This window comes from Capricornis sumatraensis, unplaced genomic scaffold (assembly GCF_032405125.1).
Source record: "Capricornis sumatraensis isolate serow.1 unplaced genomic scaffold, serow.2 scaffold3, whole genome shotgun sequence".
NCBI classification, from domain to species: domain Eukaryota; kingdom Metazoa; phylum Chordata; class Mammalia; order Artiodactyla; family Bovidae; genus Capricornis; species Capricornis sumatraensis.
This window is the reverse complement of record NW_027184614.1, coordinates 4,570,293-4,584,271: the sequence shown is the minus strand read 5'-3', so window position 1 is coordinate 4,584,271 and position 13,979 is coordinate 4,570,293.

Below are 13,979 nucleotides of genomic sequence, written 5' to 3'. Positions count from 1 at the left end.
GGATTCCTCTCCCGTCGATACCGGGGCCAAAAACCTTGTGTGGAGTCAGGGCCAGAACCGAGGATTCCTCTCAGGGGCTGATATGGATCTTTGGGTACTTCTGCAGTCTCGCCAGGGGAGACAGGCCTCGTCTCGTGAGGGGGCATGCACGTGCACTTTCCTTCCAGGCTGTAGCAGCAATGTCACGCTTCCCGTCGCGTGGATCATAGGATCTGTGGTTTTCCCTCGAGGCTTTCCCTCGAGGCTTTCCCACAGGGCTGTCCCACGTGCCACCGTGGTGTGAGTCGATCCTCGGCGTGAAAGATGAGCCAGTGCAGGGCAAAGAGCTTCCTCTGGAATGTACTGAGACATCTGGGGGACTCTTGGAATGGTGGTACCACCATGGAGTTCCTCTCGCCTTTCCTGTTGAGAGTGCCTCCTCTTGAGATGCGATGGGAACGCCGGGAATTCTTTCCCGTTGAAAGCAGGCAAAGGATCCCTCATCTCGAGCTACGAGGGGGAAACGGGGCTCCTCTGGATGTGGGCGGGACCATCCTGCTTCCTCTCGAGTGGAGACGGGTATGGAAGTGAACTTCTTGAGTTGCAGCAAGGGTGTGAAAGACCCTTTAGAAATTCCAGAGGTTAGGTGTCATTAGTCTCCAGACGCCTCATCGGAAATAGGTTTCTTGTCGCCTGGAAGGGAGAACTTCCTGGATTTTCTCGAGATGCGGCAGGTTTTCTCGAGTTACGACGGGGACCTCAGGGACCCGCCCTGGTGGCCTCAGGAGAGGCCAGGCCACATGCGAGTTGCTAGTGGGCCTCTCGGAATTCCTCTCCCGTCGATACCGGGGCCAAAAAGCTTGTGTGGAGTCAGGGCCGGAACCGAGGATTCCTCTCAGGGGCTGACATGGATCTTTGGGTACTTCTGGAGTCTCCGCAGGGGAGTCAGGCCTCGTCTCGAGTGGGGGCATGCACGTGCGCTATCCTCCAAGCTGTAGCAGCAATGTCACGCTTCTCGACCCATGGATCAAAGGATCTGTGGTTTTCCCTCGAGGCTTTCCCACAGGGCTGTCCCACGTGCCACCGTGGTGTGAGTCGATCTTCGGCGTGAAAGATGAGCCAGTGCAGGGCAAAGAGGTTCCTCTGGAATGGACTGATACATCTGGGGGACCCTTGGAATGGTGGTACGATCATGGAGTTCCTCTCGCCTTTCCTGTTGAGAGTGCCTCCTCTTGAGATGCGACGGGAACGCCTGGAATTCTTTCCCGTTGAAAGCAGGGAAAGGATCCCTCATCTCGAGCTACGAGGGGGAAACGGGGCTCCTCTGGATGTGGGCGGGACCATCGTGCTTCCTCTCGAGTGGAGACGGGTATGGCGGTGAACTTCTTGAGTTGCAGCAAGGGTGTGAAAGACCCTTTCGAAGTTCCAGAGGTTAGGTGTCATTAGTCTCCAGAAGCCTCATCGGAAATAGGCCTCATCTCGCCTGGAAGGGAGAACTTCCTGGATTTTCTCGAGTTGCAGCAGGTGTTCTCGAGTTACGACGTGGACCTCAGGGACCCTCCCTAGTGGCCTCAGGAAAGGCCAGTCCCCATGCGAGTTGCTAGGGGGCCTCTCGGGATTCCTCTCCCGTCGATACCGGTGCCAAATACCTTGTGTGGAGTCAGGGCCGGAACCGAGGATTCCTCTCAGGGGCTGACATGGATCTTTGGGTACTTCTGGAGTCTCCCCAGGGGAGTCAGGCCTCGTCTCGAGTGGGGGCATGCACGTGTGCTTTCCTTCCAGGCTGTAGCAGCAATGTCACGCTTCCCGTCGCGTGGATCAAAGGATCTGTGGTTTTCCCTCGAGGCTTTCCCTCGAGGCTTTCCCACAGGGCTGTCCCACGTGCCTCCGTGGTGTGAGTCGATCCTCTGCGTGAAAGATGAGCCAGTGCAGGGCAAAGAGCTTCCTCTGGAATGGACTGAGACATCTGGGGGACTCTTGGAATGGTGGTACGACCATGGAGTTCCTCTCGCCTTTCCTGTTGAGAGTGCCTCCTCTTGAGATCCGACGGGAACGCCGGGAATTCTTTCCCGTTGAAAGCAGGCAAAGGATCCCTCATCTCGAGCTACGAGGGGGAAACGGGGCTCCTCTGGATGTGGGCGGGACCATCCTGCTTCCTCTCTAGTGGAGACGGGTATGGAAGTGAACTCCTTGAGTTGCAGCAAGGGTGTGAAAGACCCTTTCGAAGTTCCAGAGGTTAGGTGTCATTAGTCTCCAGACGCCTCATCGGAAATAGGCCTCATCTCGCCTGGAAGGGAGAACTTCCTGGATTTTCTCGAGATGCGGCAGGTGTTCTCGAGTTACGACGGGGACCTCAGGGACCCGCCCTGGTGGCCTCAGGAGAGGCCAGTCCACATGCGAGTTGCTAGGGGGCCTCGCGAGATTCCTCTCCCGTCGATACCGGGGCCAAAAACCTTGTGTGGAGTCAGGGCCGGAAACGAGGATTCCTCTCAGGGGCTGACATGGATCTTTGGGTACTTCTGGAGTCTCCGCAGGGGAGTCAGGCCTCGTCTCGAGTGGGGGCATGCACGTGCGTTTTCTTTCCAGGCTGTAGCAGCAATGTCACGCTTCCCTTCGCGTGGATCAAAGGTTCTGTGGTTTTCCCTCGAGGCTTTCCCACAGGGCTGTCCCACGTGCCACCGTGGTGTGAGTCGATCCTCGGCGTGAAAGATGAGCCAGTGCAGGGCAAAGAGGTTCCTCTGGAATGGACTGAGACATCTGGGGGACTCTTGGAATGGTGGTACGACCATGGAGTTCCTCTCGCCTTTCCTGTTGAGAGTGCCTCCTCTTGAGATGCGACGGGAACTCCGGGAATTCTTTCCCGTAGAAAGCAGGCAAAGGATCCCTCATCTCGAGCTACGATGGGGAAACGGGGCTCCTCTGGATGTGGGCGGGACCATCGTGCTTCCTCTCGAGTGGAGACGGGTATGGCAGTGAACTTCTTGAGTTGCAGCAAGGGTGTGAAAGACCCTTTCGAAGTTCCAGAGGTTAGGTGTCATTAGTCTCCAGACGCCTCATCGGAAATAGGCCTCATCTCGCCTGGAAGGGAGAACTTCCTGGATTTTCTCGAGTTGCGGCAGGTGTTCTCGAGTTACGACGGGGACCTCAGGGACCCGCCCTGGTGGCCTCAGGAGTGGCCACTCACCATGCGCATTGCTAGGGGGCCTCTCGGGATTCCTCTCCCGTCGATACCGGGGCCAAAAACCTTGTGTGGAGTCAGGGCCAGAACCGAGGATTCCTCTCAGGGGCTGATATGGATCTTTGGGTACTACTGGAGTCTCGCCAGGGGAGACAGGCCTCGTCTCGTGAGGGGGCATGCACGTGCACTTTCCTTCCAGGCTGTAGCAGCAATGTCACCCTTCCCGTCGCGTGGATCAAAGGATCTGTGGTTTTCCCTCGAGGCTTTCCCTCGAGGCTTTCCCACAGGGCTGTCCCACGTGCCACCGTGGTGTGAGTCAATCCTCGGCGTGAAAGATGAGCCAGTGCAGGGCAAAGAGTTTCCTCTGGAATGGACTGAGACATCTGGGGGACTCTTGGAATGGTGGTACGACCATGGAGTTCCTCTCGCCTTTCCTGTTGAGAGTGCCTCCTCTTGAGATGCGACGGGAATGACGGGAATACTTTCCCGTTGAAAGCAGGGAAAGGATCCCTCATCTCGAGCTACGAGGGGGAAACGGGGCTCCTCTGGATGTGGGCGGGACCATCGTGCTTCCTCTCGAGTGGAGACGGGTATGGCGGTGAACTTCTTGAGTTGCAGCAAGGGTGTGAAAGACCCTTTCGAAGTTCCAGAGGTTAGGTGTCATTAGTCTCCAGACGCCTCATCGGAAATAGGCCTCATCTCGCCTGGAAGGGAGAACTTCCTGGATTTTCTCGAGTTGCGGCAGGTGTTCTCGAGTTACGACGGGGACCTCAGGGACCCGCCCTGGTGGCCTCAGGAAAGGCCAGTCCCCATGCGAGTTGCTAGGGGGCCTCTCGGGATTCCTCTCCCGGCGATACCGGGGCCAAAAACCTTGTGTGGAGTCAGGGCCGGAAACGAGGATTCCTCTCAGGGGCTGACATGGATCTTTGGGTACTTCTGGAGTCTCCGCAGGGGAGTCAGGCCTCGTCTCGAGTGGGGGCATGCACGTGCGTTTTCTTTCCAGGCTGTAGCAGCAAAGTCACGCTTCCCGTCGCGTGGATCAAAGGATCTGTTGTTTTCCCTCGAGGCTTTCCCCCAGGGCTGTCCCACGTTCCACCGTGGTGTGAGTCGATCCTCGGCGTGAAAGATGAGCCAGTGCAGGGCAAAGAGGTTCCTCTGGAATGGACTGAGACATCTGGGGGACTCTTGGAATGGTGGTACGACCATGGAGTTCCTCTCGCCTTTCCTGTTGAGAGTGCCTCCTCTTGAGATGCGACGGGAACGCCGGGAATTCTTTCCCGTTGAAAGCAGGGAAAGGATCCCTCATCTCGAGCTCCGAGGGGGAAACGGGGCTCCTCTGGATGTGGGCGGGACCATCGTGCTTCCTCTCTAGTGGAGACGGGTATTGCCGGGGTCCAGCCCCGGTGGATCCAGGGAATTCGAAGGGTGGACGGCGTTGGCGTGGAAAGACTTGTTTATTTATTAATATAAGATTAGATTAAGAAACTGTAGTGCAGTAGGAAGATTAAGTGGAGAAAGAGGGCTGAATAGCTTGGTTTACGCGGAAGACCAGTAAAATTCCAGACAAGGAATTTGCACCATCTACGTTGGGCCACCGGTGCCCGCTTGAATATCTAAGGGTGCCTCGCCTTAAGCTCCCTTTCTCGCGGATCTTAATAACCAGGGCAAATAAGTAGACCTGGCGAGCCTCCGCGCCCCAGATGGAAATTCAGCCTGAAATTAAAGTAAAGAGCAGAGGGAAGAAAAGGGAGAGAAAAAGAGAGAGAGAGAGAGACACGGGGGGAGCCATATTCCCAAGACACCAGGCCGAGACTAGTCCGAGAAACTGGTCTGAGAATCTGGTCCCGTCCTTTATTGTTCAGAAGGCCTTTTATACTTTTGATAAAACATGGAGATCAATGGGTAACACAAAGTTATGCAGCGTTAGCAGTCCAGACTCTTATCAAAACCAGGCTTTTCTCTCTGCATACCTAATTGTATACACAAGTCTTAGGTAATTTACATCATCTTCCAACCAAAAGGGCCAATTAACATTTTACAGCCTTTTTTCTGATAAGGGTTTGTCAACCACAAGACTTATTTGTGTTGATCTTCCCAAGGTCTGGTGCCACTCTCGGAAAGCACTAAAGAAAGTTACATTCTTAGACAGCAAGGATACAGCAACTTATAACAAGTAGAGGGAGTGCAGTGATTTATAGCAAAAGAGAAGCAATTAACTCAAAAGTCTAGTGTTGCTAACATCAAAACTACTATGTATCTTTTTCTACATCCTGCTTACATTAACATCCTTCCAGGTGCCTAAAAGATAAAGAATAAGGAGGTCTGGCAGCAATCCTTGAGTCAACAGTGAAAACCCTCTACCAATATAATTTTTAACTCTTTAGAAAAGGCTCTGTATCTTTAAGATGCTTTTAAGCTTTGTGCCTCCCGCGGTTGGGGGGCTGTAAGCAATTCACAAGCTGTAAGCTTTGTGCCTCTCGCGGTTGGGGGGCTGTAAGCAATTCACAAGCTGTAAGAGGTCTGGGGAACCTGTTAGGCAGACTAGAGAGCTATCAGAGGGGTTTAACTGAAACATCCCTTTCAAATGCAGAAGACTAAAACCCTGAATTGACTTTTTTCCAGAGAATATCAGAAAAGTGGAAAAGCAGAGCACAAAAGCCGGCAGATTTTTGCTGGGGTACATGCTTAGGAATATCCAGAGGGGTCCCTGAAGTCTGAGCACGCCTTGCGTATGTCAGCTTCCTTCCTCATGACCTTGTCACGGGCGGGATTCCTCACACTGGCTTCCGGCAACTCCCCCTTCTTTATTAGTTTTTTAAAAAAATTAGGTGCAGTTCAGTCGCGAGATTCCGAATGCTCTGCCGAAGAGTCCTGACAACACAAGGAAGCACGATTACAAGGAGCAGGATTATGGCACCCACAGCAGCATAGCTAGAGACAGTAGTCAGAAGAGTTTTTCCAGAAATGAAGTCAGAGAAGGTGTGGAAAAAGTCATTGGCTTCTCCTGCGGCGGTAAAATCTAATCGGGAGTGTTCCAAGGTCTGAATCTGATTATGAAGTTTCCCTAAATCTAAACTAATATCTGAGCTGTTCCAGACACCTAAAATATGATTTTTGACCCTCTCCCATTTAAAATCTGTCTCATTTACTTTCAGGGATGTAACACATATCCACCGGTAATCGGCATGACATGAAAGAGCCAATTTCATTTTCAGACTCTGTAATTCATTCCCAATATGCATTACTGCTTCTTCTAAGGCATCAATCCTTATTTCTAGCTTCCTATCTATAATTTCCTGGGTTGCCAGCGTTAGAGAAACATTTTTGGATACGGTGTCAACATATTGGGCAGTATACACTTGTTGAGACAATGATAATGCCGCCACAGTAACAGAAGTAATTGCGGTTATCAAAGCTGATATTCCCAAAACAAGTAAGCCCACAAACCGTCGTGTTCACATTAAATCTTGTAGCTGTTGCAGTACAGCTAGGCCATGGTTATCATACCAATACGTGGCTACAGTTACAGGTACCATGAGATAGGGCGGACGTTTTAAAACCATGAAAGAGCAAACTTTATATTGAGGAGTTAAACAGGATGAAAGCATACATTGTTCACAAGACACTACATGGGGTCCACCTGTATAATTCAATTGTATGTTAAGTCTTTCAGAATCATTAGTGAAAAGAAAAACATAAGGAGAGGGTAGACAAGCTAAAATAGAGTAAATAGAGGTATTTTTTGGTCGGATTAAAATAATAGGGGCGGTAGCCGCAAGGGCTCTCCAAATTTCTGGCTGCCAAAAGGTTTTACCTCTAGTTATATAAGACAGCATAGGGGGAACAAATTGGTTATGATGCCGTCTGGTGGCAACTAACGGCCAAGAAATTGAATATTCTTTCCAATTATCCAATCTATTGATAAAGTCATCGTCAGACTCAGGGTCTTGACCTGGATTTGGGTTGCTCCAGTCCTGAATCGCACAATTTCTTCCTCCCGGCATATTGTAATCTACTCTCGAATTATAAATACAAGATTTCCAAATCGGATATCCTGAATGATCATCTATAGTTTTCCAAATAACATCTGAGGGAGCAACATCATCACAATTTGGATATTCTGATGGAGTTTTGAGAGACAAAGACTTATAGGGGCCAAGGACCCCAGGCATACGGGCTCGTAATATCCAAGCAGACCGATCCCCTATAGATGCAAATTTAGAGGTTGGGGAATCTGTCATAACTGCTTTTGTGGAGGCTCCAACGCATCCTGTCTTGGTAAAGAAGTCTCCTGTAAGGCCAGGAGGAAAATAAAGCAGACAGGAAAATCATCTGCTAGTCCTTTAAAGGTATAATTGAAATTAATAGGGTATTGGTCTTTTGTATAGGAAGTATAAGATCCTCCCAAAAGGCGAGGCTGGTCTGTACTAACTCGTATGGGGTCACTGTTCCAAGTAACAACTTGGAAAGTTGGAGGATCCGGGAGAAACGCCCAATATTTGGTTGGAATGGGAGCAGCGCTTACCTGGCAAGAGAGCAAGGCAAGCATGGCAATAAACACCTTTTCAGGAGAGACTGACGATCCCTGTAGGGTAGCTATCCCCTGTGCCTGGCGACAGAGAGCTTTAATCTGTCCCCAGGTGGGCAAGGAGGCTTGTTGGGTTGACTGAGCTGGGCGTCCTAATGGATTCCTGCGAGGCAAAAAATCAGGGGGTGCAATATCCTGTATCTGAAGTCGTGACATCTGTCCAGTGGGTGGCTCCGATCCGCGCCTATCCGGGATCTCCAATGTCAGCTGTCCTGGGGTCAGCGGCGTTTCCCGTGCTGGCGGAGGGAGCGGGGGAAGAGGGAGTTTCTTCCTTTTTAGAGATCGCGGTGGCGGGGGATTCTGGTATCCGGGGAGCTGAGACATGGCGAATTAGTCTGTCTGGAACCCAAATCGGAGCGTCCGCGTCCTGTGGAAAAACACAAGCATACCCTCGCCCATTGGTTAATAAGGGGTCAGGACCTTTCCATTGTCCGGAAAGAAGGTCCCTCCATTTTACTAATGGTTTTGCATTCAATTGCTCTGGGCACCAATGGCGAAGCATTGCAGTGTTTCCGGATGAATCAGCATTTAAGTTATTTATTACGAAAAGAGCATGTTGCAAAATCTGATGGGGGGAACTATATTTAAATTCCCCTTCTTTTAGTTTTTGAATATGGATTTTCAGTGTTTGATGTGCTCTTTCCACAATGGCTTGTCCTTGTGGGTTATAAGGGATGCCGGTGTTATGTTTAATTTGAAATCTTGTACAGAATTGCTGAAAAGATTTAGAAGTGTAAGCAGGAGCATTATCAGTTTTTAAAGCTTTTGGCAAGCCCAGATAGGAAAAGCATGTAAAAAGATGTTGTATTACATCTTTAACTGCTTCCCCTGTACGAGCAGTGGCAATAATAACATGAGAGAAGGTATCTACAGTTACATGAACAAAAGACAGTTTTCCAAATGAAGAGACATGGGTTACATCCATTTGCCAGAGTGCATTAGGTTTGAGACCGCGAGGGTTAACTCCCAGAGGCAAAGCATTCACGGTAGTAGGACAATGTGAACAAGAACGAACAATCTCTCGGGCAGATTCTCGAGGAATTTGAAACTGGTATCGTAAGGCAGTGGCATTTTGGTGATGAAGTGAGTGAGAAGCTCGAGCTTCTTCAAAAACAGAAGCCACTGAAATCCTGGTTAACGAATCTGCCAATTCATTGAGAGCATTTAAAGGGCCAGGCAGGCCGGAATGAGCCCGAATGTGGCCGATAAAGAACGCCCGATTTCTTTTCCATATTTGCTGCTGCAGTTTAGTTAACAAATGGAAGATAGCAGTTTTGTTTTCAGGCAAAACTGCAGTCTCAATGTGTGGAAACAGCCTGACCACATACTGAGAGTCAGAATAAAGGTTAAATTCTTTCTCCGCAAACATAACAAAGGCCTCAATAACAGCTGTGATTTCAGCCCTTTGAGCTGAAGTTTCTTGTGTTTCCAAAAGTTTTTGATGATCTCTTGTGACTATAGAGGCTCTACCGTTAGCCGATCCATCAGTAAAGACTACCTGAGCATCTGAAATAGGGAACTGTTTACACCGGACAGGAAAAATAACTGGATGGTTAGACATAAAATTTAGTAAAACATGCGAGGGTAAATGATGCAAAATTTGACCACAGTAATTCCCTATGGCAATCTGCCAGTCTTCATCAAACATTAAAAGAGCATCAAGCTGCTCCTTATTATATGGAATTACAATCTCTGATGGCTCTTTACCAAACAATTCAATGCTCCGCTTCCTTCCTTTTAGCATTAATGTGGCAATTAAACCAGGATAAGAAGCCACGACTTTTTTAGCTTGGGTAGGAAGATGGATCCATTCTAAAGGGCCGCGTTGCCACAGAACTCCCGTAGGCGCCGTTGGAGTAGCTAGGCAAAGGAACTGCCACGTCATCGTCAAATCAATTCTTTTTACATAGCTATTTGATAAGGCTGCTTCTACTTTGCCTAGGGCTTCTTGAGCCTCAGCTGTTAATTGTCTTTTTGAGGTTGGATCAGGATCCCCGCGTAAAGTGTTAAAAAGAGGTTTTAATTCGGCAGTGGTTAATTTTAAATATGGTCTAATCCAATTAATATCACCTAAGAGTTTTTGATAATCATTTAAAGTAATAAGATGGTCTTTTCTCAATTGCAGCGGGGTATGAGTCACCGTTTCCGCATTTATGACTCTTCCTAAGTAAGTTATGGGCGGATTGATTTGAATTTTTTCTGGGGCAATTTTTAGGCCTCTGTCTGTCAATGCCTGGGTCAGGTCCTGGAGCACAGTCTGCAGGTGAACTCTATCAGGATGAGCTATTAAAATATCATCCATATAGTGAATCATATACACGTGTTCATATTTAGCCCTAGTATCTTCTAGAGCGGCATTAACAAATTTTTGGCATAAAGTAGGGCTATTTTTCATTCCCTGAGGCAGAACCTTCCACTGAAACCGTAAATAAGGCTGTTTAAGATTTTCTGATGGCAGACTAAAGGCAAATCGCTTTTTATCCTCAGGATTTAAGGGAATAGTGAAAAAACAATCTTGTAAATCAATAACAATTATATTATATCCCTCTGGAACGGCTACTGGGGAAGGGAGCCCAGGCTGTAAGGCCCCCATGTCCTCCATGGTGGCATTAATAGCTCTCAAATCCTGTAAAAGTCGCCATTTACCAGATTTTTTCTTAATGACAAAAATAGGAGTGTTCCAGGGGCTATTGGAGGGCTCAATATGTCCCAATTCTAATTGTTCAAAGATTAATGCTTTAGCTGCCAATAATTTTTCCTTATGCAGAGGCCACTGTTCTACCCACACCGGATCTTGAGATTTCCATGTGATGGGGTCGGCAGCAAAAACAATGGCCTCAATTATAAATTTGGATATCCCAATCCAGCACGTAGCTTGCGAGGAGTTGGGCAAATTGGCTCAATTATTCCTGTCTGTTGTTTACCCAATCCTTTTGATGGATCATAGCCCATCTGCAACATCTGAGAGGTCACTTTATCATCAGGGCTAAAAAGTAACACTCCCATTTGAGATAGCACGTCCCTCCCCCACAGGGTAAGGGGGAGCGAAGGAACGACATAAGGTTGGAAAGTTCCACGGGTATCCTCAAATTGCCAATCTAAAATTTTTGCACTTTTGGCTATTGTGGGGGCTCTTCCTATCCCCACCAAGTTATTTTCAGTAGTATGTGTGGGCCAGGAGCTGGGCCAGTCTTTTCCTGAAATGCAAGAAACATCTGCTCCTGTGTCTAATAACCCCACAATAGACTTGCCATTAATCAGGATAGTCTTCATAGGACGTTTCTGAGTAATTTCTGTTATCCAAAAAACCATATCACTAGACCCAAATCCTTTATCCTGCCTTTCATTTTGAGTAGCTGTGCGCCCAATTGCAGTGTGGTAAGGCAAAAGCAAAAGTTGGGCTATTCTTTGTCCCTGATGTATTTGGAAAGTTTTAGTTGGGGGTGAAATCATTATCTGGATTTCTCCTGTATAATCTGAGTCAATTACTCCAGGGATGATTGTGAGACCTTGCATAGCTAAGGAACTTCTGCCTAGTATAATTCCTACTAAACCTGTTGGTAATGGGCCTTTAACTCCTGTAGGTATTTTTACAGTGGGGCTATCTGGTGTTAATATTGCTGAGGTGGTGGAACTGAGGTCCAGTCCTGCGCTGCCTGGGGTTGCTCTGATGAGTTCTGCGATGGGACGAAGGGAATGAATGGGTTCAGTGAGGCTGCCCCAATTGTTGTCGGGGCCTGAGGCTGGCCCCTCAATCCGTTTCCCGACTGCTGGTCGGGGCCCAAAAAGGCTCCATTTCTATGGAATTGTGACCTACATTCTTTTGCCCAGTGATATCCTTTTTGACAACGAGGGCAGAGAGATCTAGGGAGATTAGTAGGCACAGCCGGGGAGGGAGAATTCGGCAGAGAAGAACCGGCTGCTTTTTGGGGACAAGCTCGCATAAGGTGCCCTTCCCGTCCGCAAGAGAAGCAGGCCTTGGATAAACCAATATTCTGGCCTGGACTACTGGAATGACTCTTTGACGGGTTATTTCTATTTGTAAAAAAGGACTGTACTGCCTGCTGGTAAGAATTTCCCTTTATGGCTGCAGCTATGGCAACGCCCTGCATCATCGCTGGTCCTACATCTGCACATTGCCTGATATAATCTATTATTTCCCCAGTTTTTTTAATAGGACGTAAAATGGCCTGGCAGGTAGAATTAGCATTTTCAAATGCCCGTTGTTTTATCAATATACTAGCTGCCTCAGTGTTGGAAATTACTCTGTTGACTGCCTCTGCAAGTCTTGATATAAAGTCTTCATATGGCTCTTCTGGTTTTTGTTTAACATTTGAGAAGGAAGAGGTAGATTCTTTCCCTTCAGGCAACAAACGCCAAGCCCCAAGGGCGCAGGCGGTTACTTGATCTAAAGTGGTTTTATCTAATCCCATTTGATCTCTAAGTGTTCCAAAATCATTAGTCCCTGCCAACATATTTTTTATAATATATCTTGGGCCATATTTTTGGTTAGCATCAGCCTGTTTTTGGGCTAGATCTTCATATTCAGTTCTCCAAAGTACATATTGACCTCCAGACAGACAAGCTTTAGCGACTGTCTTCCAGTCATGGGGTGTCATCCATCTGCCCGCTAAAGCTTCCACCAATGATACAGTGTACGGGGCTTTAGGCCCATACAAAGCACAAGCCTGTTTGAGTTCTTTAATCATTTTCATTGGAATGGGTTCCCAGTGGGGGGCTGTTCTCCCACCACTTCCACCAAATATTATGGGGAAACAAGCCTCAAGGTGGGGATCAAGTTCATCATCTGGGCTAGAGAAAACTCTTCTTCGGGGAGCTTCTAGTGGAGGCCCCTCACCCTTATAGGGAGGGGGGGGCAAGGGGTGTCCTATGTCACTTTCTTCGTACTTTGGGAATTTTTTATCCGTTCTGTGTTTAGGTCTTACGGATGTTTTATCTGGGGAATCTGGCCTTAAACTCTCAGGTGCATATAATCTGATGGGGGACATTTGTCTTGAGCCTCTGGAAGCAGAAGGCTTAATTAAGGAAATTTCTCTTGAATTTGTGGAAGCAGGTGGTCTGGTTGGGGAAGTTTTTATTAAGCTCTTTGGAGCAGATAATCTAATTGGAGAAGTTTCTCTTAAACTCCTTGGAGCATCTTTATTTAATAAAGACCAGTCCTCATCAGAATGATCTTGACTTACTTCCTCTTCCAAATCTTCCTCATCTGAAAGCTGCTCTTTTTTGTCATCTCTATCTATTACCTTTTCTTGGGCAGTCATTGCAGCTATCATTTGACTCAACTGCCGATAGTTAGGTGTAGCCTCCTTTTCATCACTCTCCTCTTCGATAGATACCTTTTTCTCTGCACTTTCCTCTTTAAGATGTACCTTTTCAGATTCAGGGGCAGGGTCTAGAGCGTCCCTAATTATATTCCATAAGGAAAAGGCGTCAGTAGGCACCTTTTGTGAGCCATGTTCAGCATGGTAAGTTTTTAGTTGTTTTCCTACTCTCTCCCAGGTGTCTAAGTTAACAGTGCCTTCTTCTGGAAACCAGGGACACTGTTCTTGTACAAAGGAAAAAAATGAATGAATATTGGATTTTTTAACTTTAATTCCTCGTTTAGTTAGTAACTGCAAGATTACTCCTGTAAAAAGCTGTCTTTCTTTTGATTCACTGTTACCCATGTCAGAAAATTAAGTCTTATAGAAAAGTCTACCTCAACAAAAAGGTTTTACCTTTGGCGAGGGGGGTTTTGTTTTCAACCCTAAGATAGCAGGTTTCTTTTCAACCTCTAGAGCACCAGGTTTCTCTTAAACCCTTGAACACTTCCCACTCCTCCTCACCCTGTCTATCCTACAGGGGGGTCCGCGGCACCCTGAGTGGGGTCCTAGCCGTCCCGAACACTCAACACTGGGGGAGTACCCGAAAGTACTCCGGGGGGAGTGATTAAGTCACTCCGGGGGGGAGCAACAGAGAGTGCTCCGGGGGGAGCAACAGAGAGTGCTCCGGGGGGAGCAACAGAGAGTGCTCCGGGGGGAGCTTTTGCTCCGAGGAACCTACCTTCGAATAGCCTGTTCCGGGCGCCACTTGCCGGGGTCCAGCCCCGGTGGATCCAGGGAATTCGAAGGGTGGACGGCGTTGGCGTGGAAAGACTTGTTTATTTATTAATATAAGATTAGATTAAGAAACTGTAGTGCAGTAGGAAGATTAAGTGGAGAAAGAGGGCTGAAT